Source organism: Haliotis rufescens, unplaced genomic scaffold (genome assembly GCF_023055435.1).
Source record: "Haliotis rufescens isolate VD_foot unplaced genomic scaffold, xgHalRufe1.0.p SCAF_59, whole genome shotgun sequence".
Lineage (NCBI taxonomy): Eukaryota > Metazoa > Mollusca > Gastropoda > Lepetellida > Haliotidae > Haliotis > Haliotis rufescens.
In genome coordinates, this window is record NW_025964323.1 from 2,375,404 (window position 1) to 2,389,204 (window position 13,801).

The 13,801-nt window shown below is 41.1% G+C and overlaps 1 long non-coding RNA gene across 1 annotated transcript; it reads left to right on the plus strand.

Annotated features, from left to right (window-relative positions):
• The first annotated feature begins 9,299 nt into the window (after nucleotides 1–9,299).
• Nucleotides 9,300–12,899, plus strand: LOC124142843. Its single transcript, XR_006862207.2, has 2 exons — nucleotides 9,300–9,422; nucleotides 12,532–12,899. It is a non-coding gene; the product is annotated as an uncharacterized LOC124142843 (long non-coding RNA).
• Nucleotides 12,900–13,801: the final 902 nt, after the last annotated feature.

Sequence of the window (13,801 nt, forward strand, 5' to 3'; positions counted from 1 at the left end):
GTACACTTGACAGAAGAAGAAACACTGCATGGAGCTTTCAGTTTGCAAGCTGATAACAGTGATTTTGTAATAGAATTATGCACCTGTAGTGTCTTTATAATTTTAACCTCAGTCAGAATTGCGTAGTGGAACTCACAGCAAATTATTTCTATGTACACAAATCATTCTAAGAGAGTGCTTAGCCATCAGACTTAATCAACACGCTTCTCAAGAAGAGATCATTCTTGAATTAATCCATCACCCTGTCCGGAGACCGGCACGATCGAACGTGTTGTTTATCTCTCCAGCAGTTGGCTATATAAGGTGTCAGACTGAGTCATTCTTCTGCCTTTTGGAATTGAAGAGGATTTTTGTCTTGTTTGTTGTCCTGTTGTAGCACATAGTTCTCGCACTATGTGTGAAGTGAAAGTGGTGTTTTTGAGATCACCATTAACAGTAGCTGTGGCTGGTTGGTTTGTTGTCCAACGCCGCACTCAGTAATATTCCAGCTATATGACGGCGGTCTGTAAATAATCGAGTCTGAACCAGACAATCCAGTGATTAATATCATGAGCATCGATCCACGCAATTGAGATCGATGACATGCATCAACCAAGTCAGCGAGCCTGACCACCTGAATCCGTTAGTCGCCTTTAACGACAAGCACAGTCGTCTAAGTCGTCAGCACCATACCCGTGCTCGTTGATTTCACTTGGGGCTTTCCTCCCACATTAAGCTGACACGCCGTGATATAACTGTAATACAGTTATAAGGGACGTTAAAAAGTACTCACTCACTATTCTGGAGTCCAGAAAATAGAAAAGGAACATCTATTAAAGAACTATTAGAATTTAAACGCTGCAAATGTTGCAGTTGTTTGTTTGTTGTATAACGCCTCACTGAGCAATATTCAAGTTAAATGACAGTGGTCTGTAAATAATCGATTCTGGAACAGACAATCCAGAGATTTAGCATCGATCCACGCAATTGGGATACGATGCCATCATCAACCAAATTAGCGAGCCTGACCATCCGATCCCATTAGTCGCCTCTTACGACAAGCATGGGTTGCTGAAGACCTATTCAACCCCGGATATTCACGGGTCCAACCCCCTTTGAGGATACAACCACTAAGAATCTTAGTTACAAGTTAAACACTACTAATACTGTAAAATGGTAGCTGTGTACACTAATCAGTTCAATATTTTCTAAAAAGCTAATTGTTAAATGAGAGGAAACAACAGTAACAACATCCATTATTGATGAGGCGCTGAAATATTTATCCCTTGTTAACTTAAAAAAAAGCCAAGCAGGACATGCTTGACTGTGATTCTTTCATCAAAAGGGACACAGAATGGAGAATACTCACCTTTCAATTCATGAGTGTATATACTTTAGCCAATATGACATCGTCATAAAATGACCTCGTCCAATATCTGACCAGACTCGATAATTTACAGACCGCCTTCATTAAGCTGGAATATTGCTGAGTGCTGCGTTAAACAACAAACAAACCAATCAAAGGGGTTGAAGTACAGGAAAATCATTGTACCCCTGAGGGGACATGGAAGACCACATCTTACTACTTTCTAATAATTGTTTCTTTTAATCTTTGCGAAACTTCCTCAACAGCAAGAGGGATGGTGCAAACCCTGCTGGGGACCCGTGCAGGTAGCAGACGTATCGTATGTCACTACTGTCCCTATCATGGTGGCCTACCTTTGGTTGCTGGTGATCTCTAGCCCGTTTATATATTGTATTGTTAAGAATCGTGATATCTGTTCATAGTTCAATACAAGTTTTAAATATATATCTGTGATAATCTAGTTGTTTTACCGCCTTTAGTCGACAGGTTTCGTCATCTAAATTTATGTGTTATCAATGTTCTCGTCACGATATGGCAGAAAACATTGCCGAGTGAGTGATTTGGTTTAACGCCGCTTTTAACAGTATTCCAGTGTGTCAGCTTAATGTGGGAGGAAAGCCTCAAGTAATGCATGTCTCAGACGTTTACCACTTCAGTGAAACCCACAAGCATTGGCATGGTACTGACAAACCTAGAAACATAATCGGGGCGAACCGGGATTCGAACCCACAATCATAGGTTTCCGGCGTGCCCAAGGGACGCAACTCTACACAGCGAATAGTGGCGCCTTAGACTCACTTACTTAGCATTCAGGAAGGTGTTTTTCAGGTCACCTGCTTTGTACACTAGTATCTGTCTGAACAATTCCTACAGTTTATTTTCGGCATACTCACATACCTGTGTATCCAGGCTGACTATGCCATCTGGCTCTAATAGGGTTCCTACTGCTTTCCCCTCCCCTCTTTTCTCTTTTTATGTCTCCCATCCATGATATCTGTAATCAATGTTTTTAGAACCAAATTGAGTGTACCCGTATGACGGTCCACGATAGTTCATATGGGGTCTCCCTCTCCCTCTGAATTAGGGGTCGTCACACTTATTTCCTCTGTTGACGAATGTACTGGCCGATTTTCCAATCCGCTGCACCTACTTCCTCAATATTCCTTATGATATCTTCCCCAAACAAACGTTCAGGTTCTGTGTCAGAGGCTGTGGTACATAAGGCTAAACATTCCAGAGTTTTATCTTCCCACCTGTGGCTTGTTAACAGGTTAGTATCACAAAGTCAATATTCAAATAATTCCATAGGAATGTCAGATTTGTGCACAGTCTCTATTCCCAAAGCCCAAACTGACTCGATCGAGCTGGTCGTAATCCCTAATTCAATCTTCTGCATTTTTGAGTCTTCAAACCGGATGAGACACGAAATGTTATCCAACAATATCTTGCTGTATGTTGGAACATGCAGAATGGAGCAGCTGGCCAGTTGTTTGTGGAATTTTAATCGAAACAATACACAAAACATCAATTAAAGTCCAAATGAAATGTATGCAACATTATGCAATTATAACACTGATAAAGGGTCATTTGTATATGGCATGTTAGAGTCATAATGCCATTATCCAGTCACCAGATCGCTGCCAAGGTGGTGCTGACCGCTGTCTCAGGGATCTACGTTGGTTGTCCAGAGGAACAGAACAACCAAGGTCTGTATCCTCTTCATCCTCGGGATAACTGATGGTCCCAGGTGAAGATCCACCAGTGTTTATGGTCATGTCATGAGCATCACTGTCACTGTGCGATGGAGGTTCATCGGCTGTTGCTGATTGTCGTCTTACCTCTTCAACAACATTATCTTTCTCCATAAGACCTCCTATTTTGTCTCTGGGTTGAGACGCAAGAAGTGTGGGTCTCACAGGGTAACAATCAGTGGGACGAACATCATAAACCTTGGATCTAAACTGATTGTGAGTAAACTTTCTGATCTTAAAGCCATGGTCCGAAAGTCCAATGACCATGTATCTGTCTAGAGCATGAGTCTTGTCTCTGTCCGACTTTGAGATATACTTGATCTCCAATTGTTACATCGGCAGTGTCTGAACGGAGATGCCCATGTGCCTTAGACTTACTGCTTGAAGTATGATTAAGTTGTCTGGAAAGCTGCTGATTGACTGCCAGTTGGCGGTCACATAATAGGAGCTGAACCCCAGTAATCTGGTCACGTTGAGTGATCACCTCTCGACCTCCCACCCTTTCTAATCCTTGTATACAGGTTGGCTGTGGCTAAGGTTAGAGTAACTGGAGAAAGAGGACCACCTTCTGGGCTCAAGTGGAGACATTCGACACCTAGTTCCTCAATAGCCCGTTCAGCAACAGGGTTCTTGTTAACGTTTTTAGGGGAGCCCAGGCTAGGTGAATATCATGCTGTGACAATATCTGGTCCTTGGCCAGTGAAACGAATACAGGAGCAGGATCCACTCTGATTGTGCAACCATCTGGGCCAAGATGCTTAAAATCAGCAGTAAGCATGAGAATGATGTTGCTAACTGATCATGTCGTTCGTTTTGTACAACACAGGCTTGGGTGAAGGATGAAACAACTTCCCTCAACACATAAACTAATTGTCCATAACGTTTCATGATATCAGCTGCAAAGTCAAAGTGAGTGCCAACAGTGTCCGGGGAACAAGTTGTTGACTGTGGATACAATTGTGATGGTATGGATTTCAAAGATGCCCAATGGTGACAGGAAGCATTAGCATCAGTGACTGCCTTGTCAATGTCAAGTGCATAGAAATACCTGGTAGCATGATGGATGATTGAAGCGAATGTGTAGGGCAGTGATGAAATCATTGATGACAGTCCTTGGTATTATAATGCGATCACGCTTTGATTGAAATGGTTTCTCATCTGGCACAATCAAAAGGTTATCACTGGCAATGGAAGCTACTCTCAAGTAGCGTTTGACATCCGGGATGTTTGTAATTTTCTTTGACGGTCTGGTTCCTTGTGACAGCTGAGAGTGAGTTCTGCGGAATTCTGGGCATTCCTGTTGAGTGGCCTGCCATGCTGCCCGACTTGTGAAAGGCATCTTGGCGCCACCATCCACAACATCTTTAACGGAGAGTGACATGATGACAGAGTCCACAGATTCTGAGACAAACTTGCATACCTGACAAGTCTGATCAGTACACTCGACAGGATGTGTACTTGCATAATCTGAGGGCAAGTTAGCAGCACCTGAAATATGTGCCTCTGAGATCTGATGTCTGCTCAGGATGGAGAGAAATGTAGTCACTCTCGATCTAGTAGAGAAGGCACCTCGCAATAGTTTGTTGTGTGCCTGAACACAGGTTTTGACAGACAGTCGTCCCTGAGTTTCCTTTTTAGAGGCTGTTATATAGGGTGCAAAATGTCTGACCGAGGAGGCGATTGCAAGTGCCTCCAGTTCGCATGGTAGCCACTGCAACTGATGTTTCTTCAACTTCACACTGAAGAAGCCTGCAAGTCTAGTGTTGCCATCGCTGCTGACATACAAAGTTGCGGCAATTCCTTGTGATTTGATAGAGGCATCAGTGACAATACACAGGTGGTCAGATGTACGAGGTATGGTAATAGTTTGGCAGGAGGCCAGCGCAGACTGGGCACTTTCAAAGGTTTTCCTAGGATCATCAGTCCACACTAGTTTGTCAGAGGATTGTTTACCAGCCACAGCATTGTCAAGGGGATTCATTAAGGATGCATATCCGGGAAGAACCCTGCTCAGAGCCTTGTATGCCCCGATGAAGCTGCGCAACCCCCATACTGTAGGAGGTGGTTGAACAGCAACAAGGGCGGATATCTTGTGAGCACTCGCCTTTAAGGTTCCATCAGACATAATCCATCCAAGAACATTGGTAGATTTCGGGCATACAACAGCCTTGGTTGCACTCAGGTGGAGGTTGTTGTGTTTCAAGGCAGACAAGACCATGCCCCAATTGGAGAGGGTTTCTTCCGGAGATTAACCACCACAAAACAGATCATCTGCTAGTTTGATCACTCTACCATCTTGGATAAGATCCCCCCCAAACTCAACTCATCAGCTCTTCCAGGTACGCCTCTGACCCTGGCATGCCCATAGCACAGCGGGTATAGACACGTAGGCCCTTGTAGGGGGTCACAATACCACAATACTTCATCAAACTGTGGGATGGGGGATCTGGTAGAAAGACTTCAGCAAGTCTTATTTACAATAAACTTCCATTTCCTAATTTCTTGAAGGATTTTATCCACATGTGGCATCAGTGTAGGTTGGGGTTTACAGTCTTGGCTAACCTCTCCAAACGATGTGACCAATCGGCTTCTGCCTCCAGATTTCTTAACGAGAAAGGACATGCTTTGGTATTCAGTTGTGACGTTGACCTGTCCCAGTTTGGCGAATACCCCTTGTGTCTCAAGTACATCAAACATTGCTTGTAACATGTCCATTTCCTTATTATACTGCGGTAAACGGCCTTTCTGTTGAGGGGGAAGAGTCGGTCCCATGTTAACCACAGCCTTTATGTCTCCGCTCGCTCCATTGTAATTGGAGATTGAAGGGTTGAACACATCATCAAACTCTTCATTGAGGGAGGTAAACCTTTGACACATGTTATCAGGAAGGATGGCATCTGGGTTTATTGATACACACTTGGAAAAAGGTCTGGAGGTACCTGCAGTTGGTGGAGGGTTTGGCTCGTTCATCACAGGATGTAAATCCCCCTTGGGAGTTGGACTTGTAATTGGTCTCACTTGACAAAAGTGCTCATGATTCTTAAGTGTGATTTCATTGTCAGTTGTGTTTGCAATTCTAATCACGTGACCAATAGACATCACATCCTGACATGGGGGCCATGTTTTTGAGATTGGAACACCCACGTTGCTAGGACAGACCAGGGTAGGTTCCAGAGCCCAATGTAAGTCAGATGGGGTATCTTGTGGAATATTCACATCAATATACTCCCCAGGGAGTATGATTGTCTGTCTGGATGGGGCTCTTAGTACGGATGCCTGAGTACGTCGCACGGATTGCTGGACATAGTAGACGACCTTGGATCCTGCAATGACGATTTTGTTCTTGGCTGGTCTAGCCGTGATGTCGTTAAGCTTGAGGAATGGATTTCCTGCAAGAACATCTACATCCAGCTGTTTCACAACAAGTCCCCACGACCGAGAGTACACTGAACCTCGCCTACCACTTCTAATGGGGTGACACCATCGGCCTGACGGGCTCGTTCAGATGCCTTAGTGATCGGGAGGTTGATGGCAGATGCAAAGGAGGCCCGAACCATATTTGTGGTAGCACCAGTATCCAAAGTAAGACGAACAGGATGACTTCCATAGAATGCATTCAGGTACGGCAAAGGCTCTAAATTGACACGCTTGATACTATGGTGGTCAAGAAGCAAGTTTCTTTTATCGTGAGACGACCCCTGAAGATTCTGGGGTAGCATAAGTCTTCAAAAACCCATGCTTGCCGTAAACTAGCTAACTGCAACCACAAAGTCACTATCATATTGTTCATGGTAGGTGTGAGATCCTCATCAACAGTTATTGCTTGACCATGGTGTCTGATACCACAGGTAGTTGTCCGGAGGTTATCCTCGAAAAATGACATGATCCTATGATACAGGTCCTCAGGATGTTCATCCGCCTGTAGCTTAATATCAGCAATGTCCAAGAAATGGGAACCAGTAGACTGGAAACCATAATGTTGCCTTATTGTCTGCTAAATATCCTGAACGGATGTTGACTTTTTGATGATAGAATTTCTTGAAATAACAGGACAGAAATTAGCAATCTGGCCTAGCATCAAGTCTAGTTGAGCATTTTTCTGAATCGCTGTATTTCTACGAGCGGCATGGACATTTTCACCGTCGTTCGTATAATCTAAATTCATTACTGAGAAATGGGGCAAAGTATTCATCAAGTGATAAAATGTATGTCAAATTCTGGCGCCAATTCTCAAGTCTCTTGTTTCGTTTACTGCCATTGCTTTGGTGCACTTTGCTGGTCCATAATGCTTACACAATGCGAGTTCCTTCACTCGCATGTACTTAACGAACTTACGTGCACTACGATACAACGGCCGACAGACAGTTCGTTTGATGTATGAATTGTTCACTGATTGAAATAATTTGAGGGTGTACGGTTGAAAAGTCACTCCTGTGTGTTGGAATGATATTGCGACGTGGATTCAAAACCGCTGCCACCACACCAAGGATTAGTCAACACCGCAGTCTCAACTCAATGCAGTTTATTCCGCACCCAAAACATCGACAGACAAACCGGAAGTGGCGGTTCAACCAAAAGTTGAAATAAAGAAAAGCGAACGCGGAAGCGTGTAGTGGCGCTTGGTCAAAGAGATCCCTTTTATCCGCATCTACAAAATGTAGTCCAAGACAGGTGCAAAATTCTTTTTATTTGCTCCGAATCTGTTTTGCTGTCAACGTGCGCTTGTTTCAGTTTTTCATCATCATCGGCGATTACAGGATCAAGCGAGACTTCATAAGATTTTGAAGTAAGGTTATCTAGGTTATTTTCGTACAGTGTACATTTTATTTGATCATTGTCATTAAACTTCTGACAGTCCATATCAGACTCGCAAAACTGATTCGGTACGATCATCGCTTCGTGAATACCATAGAAAATTGTCTTTCATAGTTTGAGTGAGCTCATCTCCCCGAAGCAAGTGAGTTAACTGACTATAAAAGTCCAGTTTCCACCCTTGCCGAACTTGGCGTCAATTATTGAGTTATATTTTGGCTGGACTAACGAGTCACAGTCCAATCAAAATCGCGCAACGAAATCGAAATCCGGTTCGTAAACTGTCTTGCAGATTTCGGTCGATTGCAGGGTTTGCAAAGCTTGTGCACCGACAACTCGTTGTCAACAGATATTTTCTAAATCTTTTCATGTTTTTAATCAAGGTGCTCACGTGATTTGATGAACTTTGCAATGTAAGACTCGTTTTATCACAACATAGATCTTGCTTACCGATCAGATCGTCTTGACTGGGCGCCGCCATTTTGTTTGAAGCAAATGCAAGTGATACGAGAACTGGAATCTGATTGGTCCATAGGAGAGGCTTAGAAGGGACATAACTGGTAATAGCCATAGGTGACACTACGTTCGTGCCTAGGAATTCAAGCCCAGTTCGGCAAGGGTGGAAACTGGACTTTTAAAGTCAGTTGACTCCCTTGCCTCGGGAAGATGGAGTGAGCTGGGCAGCTGCACCATTCATCTTTTTCACTTCAAGCAGAATAGCTGACATGGTATTAGATAATGCATCGTCTCCAGCTAGTATGTGAATCAGGGTTATTGGTAGGGAGAGTGTCTGATTTATTACATCTCCTGGTTTGGGGTTTGGGTGAGGGATTCTCTTTCTCATTATCGCACATTATCGTCCACACTGCTTGCACGGCACCTCGGACCAAGATATTAGTTCAAGGAAAAGACACTGCCAATGGTGTGACATAAATGGGCAAATTAAAACTTGACACGGGACGTGACTGGTTGGTTGGTAGAATTAATAAATTAAACGAGGCTTACTTAAGAATAACAATGGATGTGTGTACTTATATTGCGATAGCCTCCATACACAAGGAGCATGTAAAACGCAGTAATATCGTTACCTCGATCAATGGATCAGTGGACATTCGATTATAATTCGCAGCTCTCAGCGTTTAATGCTGGGTGACCGAGGTAGATTTCGAACAAAGTCACTTGCCTAAGAAGACGCTACATGGGATTCAGTGTGGGGCACCATCAGCAGTCTAACTGCCAAACGAGGTCACCCGACTTTGCTCGCATTACATAACATTAACATTACATAACATTAGCCTGATGAGTAATGCGGGCGCTGTGGATAATAATACATCGATCTTTCGTGTATAATTATACAAAACAACTCTTCAAAGAACAGACTTGCAATATATCTTGACGAATGTCACACACAATGATCAAGTACCGAAAAAGAAATAGGACCAAACAACTAATGTGATATGTATATAAGGCTTAGATACTGGAGGAAACGTTACTCTGTACATCGTCGCAGCTTGGTGAGTATACCTTGTTTCAAGTGAGAGAGAATGAGTTTTGTTCAACGCTGCCTCAAATGATGTCTCGGTTATATCATGATATAGGAAGAAAGTGATGCCATTTATTTGGCATTTGTTTTCTTATTACACAATGAAATTTAATCATAAATAGATCTAATAATTAGATACATATTAATATACAAATTATTTCGATCTTGTGTTTCTGAACTATGTGTGTGCTTGTTAAAATGTCGGGTTTGAATGGGATAATAATAAAGTATATGTTCATAATTTTTAATTAATTTGGTACAGTGGCATACACATCCATGAGCATTCTATATGATGCAATATAGCCACTGGGGAATCCGTGTACAGAACAACATAAAGAAGTATGCATAGCATTATTTAAAAATAGTTATGATGATTATAATCATCGTGATAGATGAAATATATGTGTACGAAATTATCTACAAATAAACTACTCAATAACAGAAGTTAAGTTACATTTTTGTTCAAGCATAGGAAAAAACCCAGTATGATCATGATGGTAATACATAACATTAAAAGTGCACATGAATTGTAATATTTGAAGATGAAAGATGGAGACACATGTGTACTTTCCGCTATTTATTTGTGAACTGTTTAACTAGGGGTGATGATTAACCGGTACAAATGAAACCTGTCTTGACTATGAGTACCATAGTTTCTTCAGCTTAAAGCCAGTATCAAAGCATATCCTGACATCATTCAGAGCATAATATACATGTAGGTCTGACAGAATAAATAAATCACATACATGTAATAGGATATCATCATTTATTCAGCCAGTGAATAAAATGATGCATTTGATTCGGTTTGCTTCACACTCTTATGCTTTAGAAGTACTGCTTCCATACCTGGATCAACACACAATCAGTGATTTAGCTTTGAATTCTTGAGAATTTATACTGAACTTCTTGACCAATTTTGCATTGTAATTTACATACTAACAAGTTCCAAAACTCATTATGTATTTTTTTGTTTTTCATTCAGGACATCATGTTCATCAGCTTTGCGTGTTTTCAGATTCTTCAATTTGTTGTAAAAAAAATAAAAATCTCAGATGTCTGATTGTTGAAAACCCTTTGGAGGTATTGTAGATTGGTCAGTAGATACATCTTAAATTACAATTATTTTTAATTTGCTTGAAAGTTATGGTTATTTGTTACTTGCATGTGTGTTCCTTAGAATGCATTATTTGAATTTTGATAATAAATAATATGTATCATCATAACTCGGTGACAACCCCACCTCCCCCACCCCAAATATCATGTTTATGACAATAGACAGATGGGAACATTCTTAAATTTTAACAACTGATTAGCATTTTAGCAAATATGTCTTTGATAAACTACAGCCCTTGAAAATGTGTGTTTCACACATAGATTCCTCCGGTTTTCTTGAATGAAATCAGTAGCCACATTCAGGACAAACTGTTTGGGTGTCTCGATCTCAAACATGGCGTTGGTATCTAGTAGAATTTCATGGCATAGTGATTTTCCATGTCAACTAGAAAACCTGCCAATGGTGTAATTTATAATAACATTTTCTACAAACGCATGCTTTAGTTTCTTCAGTTGATTTATTGACACACCGTGACTACTGTTACATTTTTTAAAAACATTTCATTCTGTGAAAAAGAGAATACACATGGATGTGTATGGCACTGTAACAAATTAATTCAAAATAATGAACATATTCTTTATTAGTATGCCATTCACTCCCGACAGTTTTACAAGCGCACACATAGTTAAAAAACACTATATTGAAATTAATCAATTATTAGATCTATTTGTGATGAATTTCATTGTGTAATAAGACAACAAATGCCAAATAAATGGCTGTTCATGTGAATAAAATCCAGAGGCCAAATATCAGACCCAATGACAGACCCTATCATTTAAACACCATTGTACGGATAGTGGGCGTTCAATAATTCCGCTAAACCACCATTTCACAATGGAAGAAAACGGGGCGTAATCGGCGACATTTGCTTCATCAAATTTGCTAAAATAAAGATGCTAACGGTATTTCATTGACGTGATCGTTTAATTCCATGTATTGTGTATACGATTTCGTGACAACAGTGAGCTTACACGAAATATTAACGCACATATCACTGTTGAAAATGGGGTGTGTGTCATTGTTTACATTTCACCGATCGTGTCTCAAAACAGCTTAAATAATGTTTTCCTTCACTAAAAGTAATAATGGACGTTATTCTCGTGACATATACATTGCAAGAGCATTCATGAAATTGCTAAGAAAAAATATTAACCACCCGTTCTAGCGTTTTTCTACAGTAAATACATGGCGTGTCCGCCATGTTTGTTCGTCTAGTGGAGGCGGCCATTGTGCAGTCGTTGCCTGGGTCAGTGTAGCCCCAGAGCAGCATACCCAAGGAACCAGGGAGCCTCATCATGTGCCTTTGCCAGTGAATAAAATCTCAAACAGATTTACACAACTTAAAACAAATGGGAAGCAAAGGACAGAACCAAGGTCTTTAGGAAAATTAACATGCTTAATAGTGACGCACCATTTTATTTTCTGGGCGCCCGAAAGGTCTTCTTTAAAAATTTGCCTATATCTGGATATGCTGATATACTGGATATTGGGCATATGTTTGTGTTTGTTTGTTTGTTGTTTGACGCCGCACTCTGCAATATTCCAGCTATATGGCGGCGGTCTCTAAATAATCGAGTCCAGAAAATCAAGTGTTTGACATTATGAGCATCGATCCACACTTCTGTGAGCTCACGTTATAGAGTTTGCAGGTTCATAATCATACCTGAGAGTTGTGTTGAAAATATGTGTACTAGTAATCTAAGTAAGTATGCACTAATAATCAACCATAAAAAGGTCTAGGTGTGTGTCTACTAAAGGGGCATATGCACGCCCATTAGCAGATATATTAGTAGGTGTATGAAACTTACAAACCTTATCATATTCATAAACTTTGGTATATTCAAACATAAAATTACCGATTTACACAACCAAAAAGAAATGTGACACAAAGTTTGACACCAATATTGTTGAATATAATCTTACGCTGCATCCTGATTGACCAGTTAACGTTTAATTCTCTTGCCAGAATCATCAACAATGAACACCCTCGCTGTTGCACTCTGTTTGGTTCTGGTGGCGATGGCCTCAGCCACATATCCACGAGGAGAAGGATACGGCCGTGGGGGAAATGACATCTGGAACAATCAATACCCAAAGCAGGTGGCTAATATCAATCAACAACAGTCCAACAGGCAATATGTTGACCAAGATCAGTTTAACCGCAGAGGATTCCCCTATGGCGGCGGCTATGGCGGCTATGGCGGCTATGGCTATGGCGGCGCTGGCTATGGCGGCAAGGGTTTCAGATATTGAGATGATTCACTGTTTGATGGAATATACACACTGAGTATGTGAAGTGTATGACGTAATTTAATAAACCATTGCTTCACATGAGTTTTAAACTTATTTCTAACGAATTTCCCTGTACATAAACTACCTTCATAGAACTCAACTTCCAAAGCAAAAGCAGCAAAAGGAGAAACTGCAAACACCACCAACAAATGCCATCTATACTATAGAGCTCTCCATAGATGTCCATAACTATTTTGGTCCTTTGGACATGGACATGTACACCAATAGGAGTACCGCAAAGTCTTCCTCACGTTCTCGTGATATTTATCTCATGGAAGCACCACCATGAATCCATAACATATTTTACAATGGAATTGCAGAAGTCTACACAAGAATTTTATTGAAATACAGCTACTTATGATAAAGCTACTGGAGGTTCTTCTATCCTGGGGAGGCAGGTCAAAATCCATAGCCCTGTTCCACTTAACAGTACTCTTGAAACTGTTGATTTCCGTGTTACTTTAAACATGGCGTTTACATTATGTTCACTGTATCTTTTACCTTCCTCAACTATCCGTCAGTCGAATCTTCACACTTTGAATAATCTGCTCCCAAAGCCTTGTATCATCATGGGCGTTTTAATCGGTCATAGGGGAGTACTGATACAAATAATAAGGGAAATGTCCTTGACGATTTTATCTCAAACAATGATTTATGCATCTTCAAAGATGGATCTCATACTTGTCTGCATCCTGCCACTGGCACATTATCTGCCTTTGATCTTTCACGGACAGATGTAAATATTTTAAACGAGTTTGAATGGTTGGTCCATGATGACATTTGTGGAAGTGACCATTTTCCAACTACACTATCAATCCCGCTGGCGAACTTTACAAAGTGGAAGGTCGAACTTTACAAAGGCCAATTGGTCTTTATTCCAAACATGATGTACAGAATTTACGAAAGCAAACCCACATATATGTAAAACATGTTTTGTTAATGAT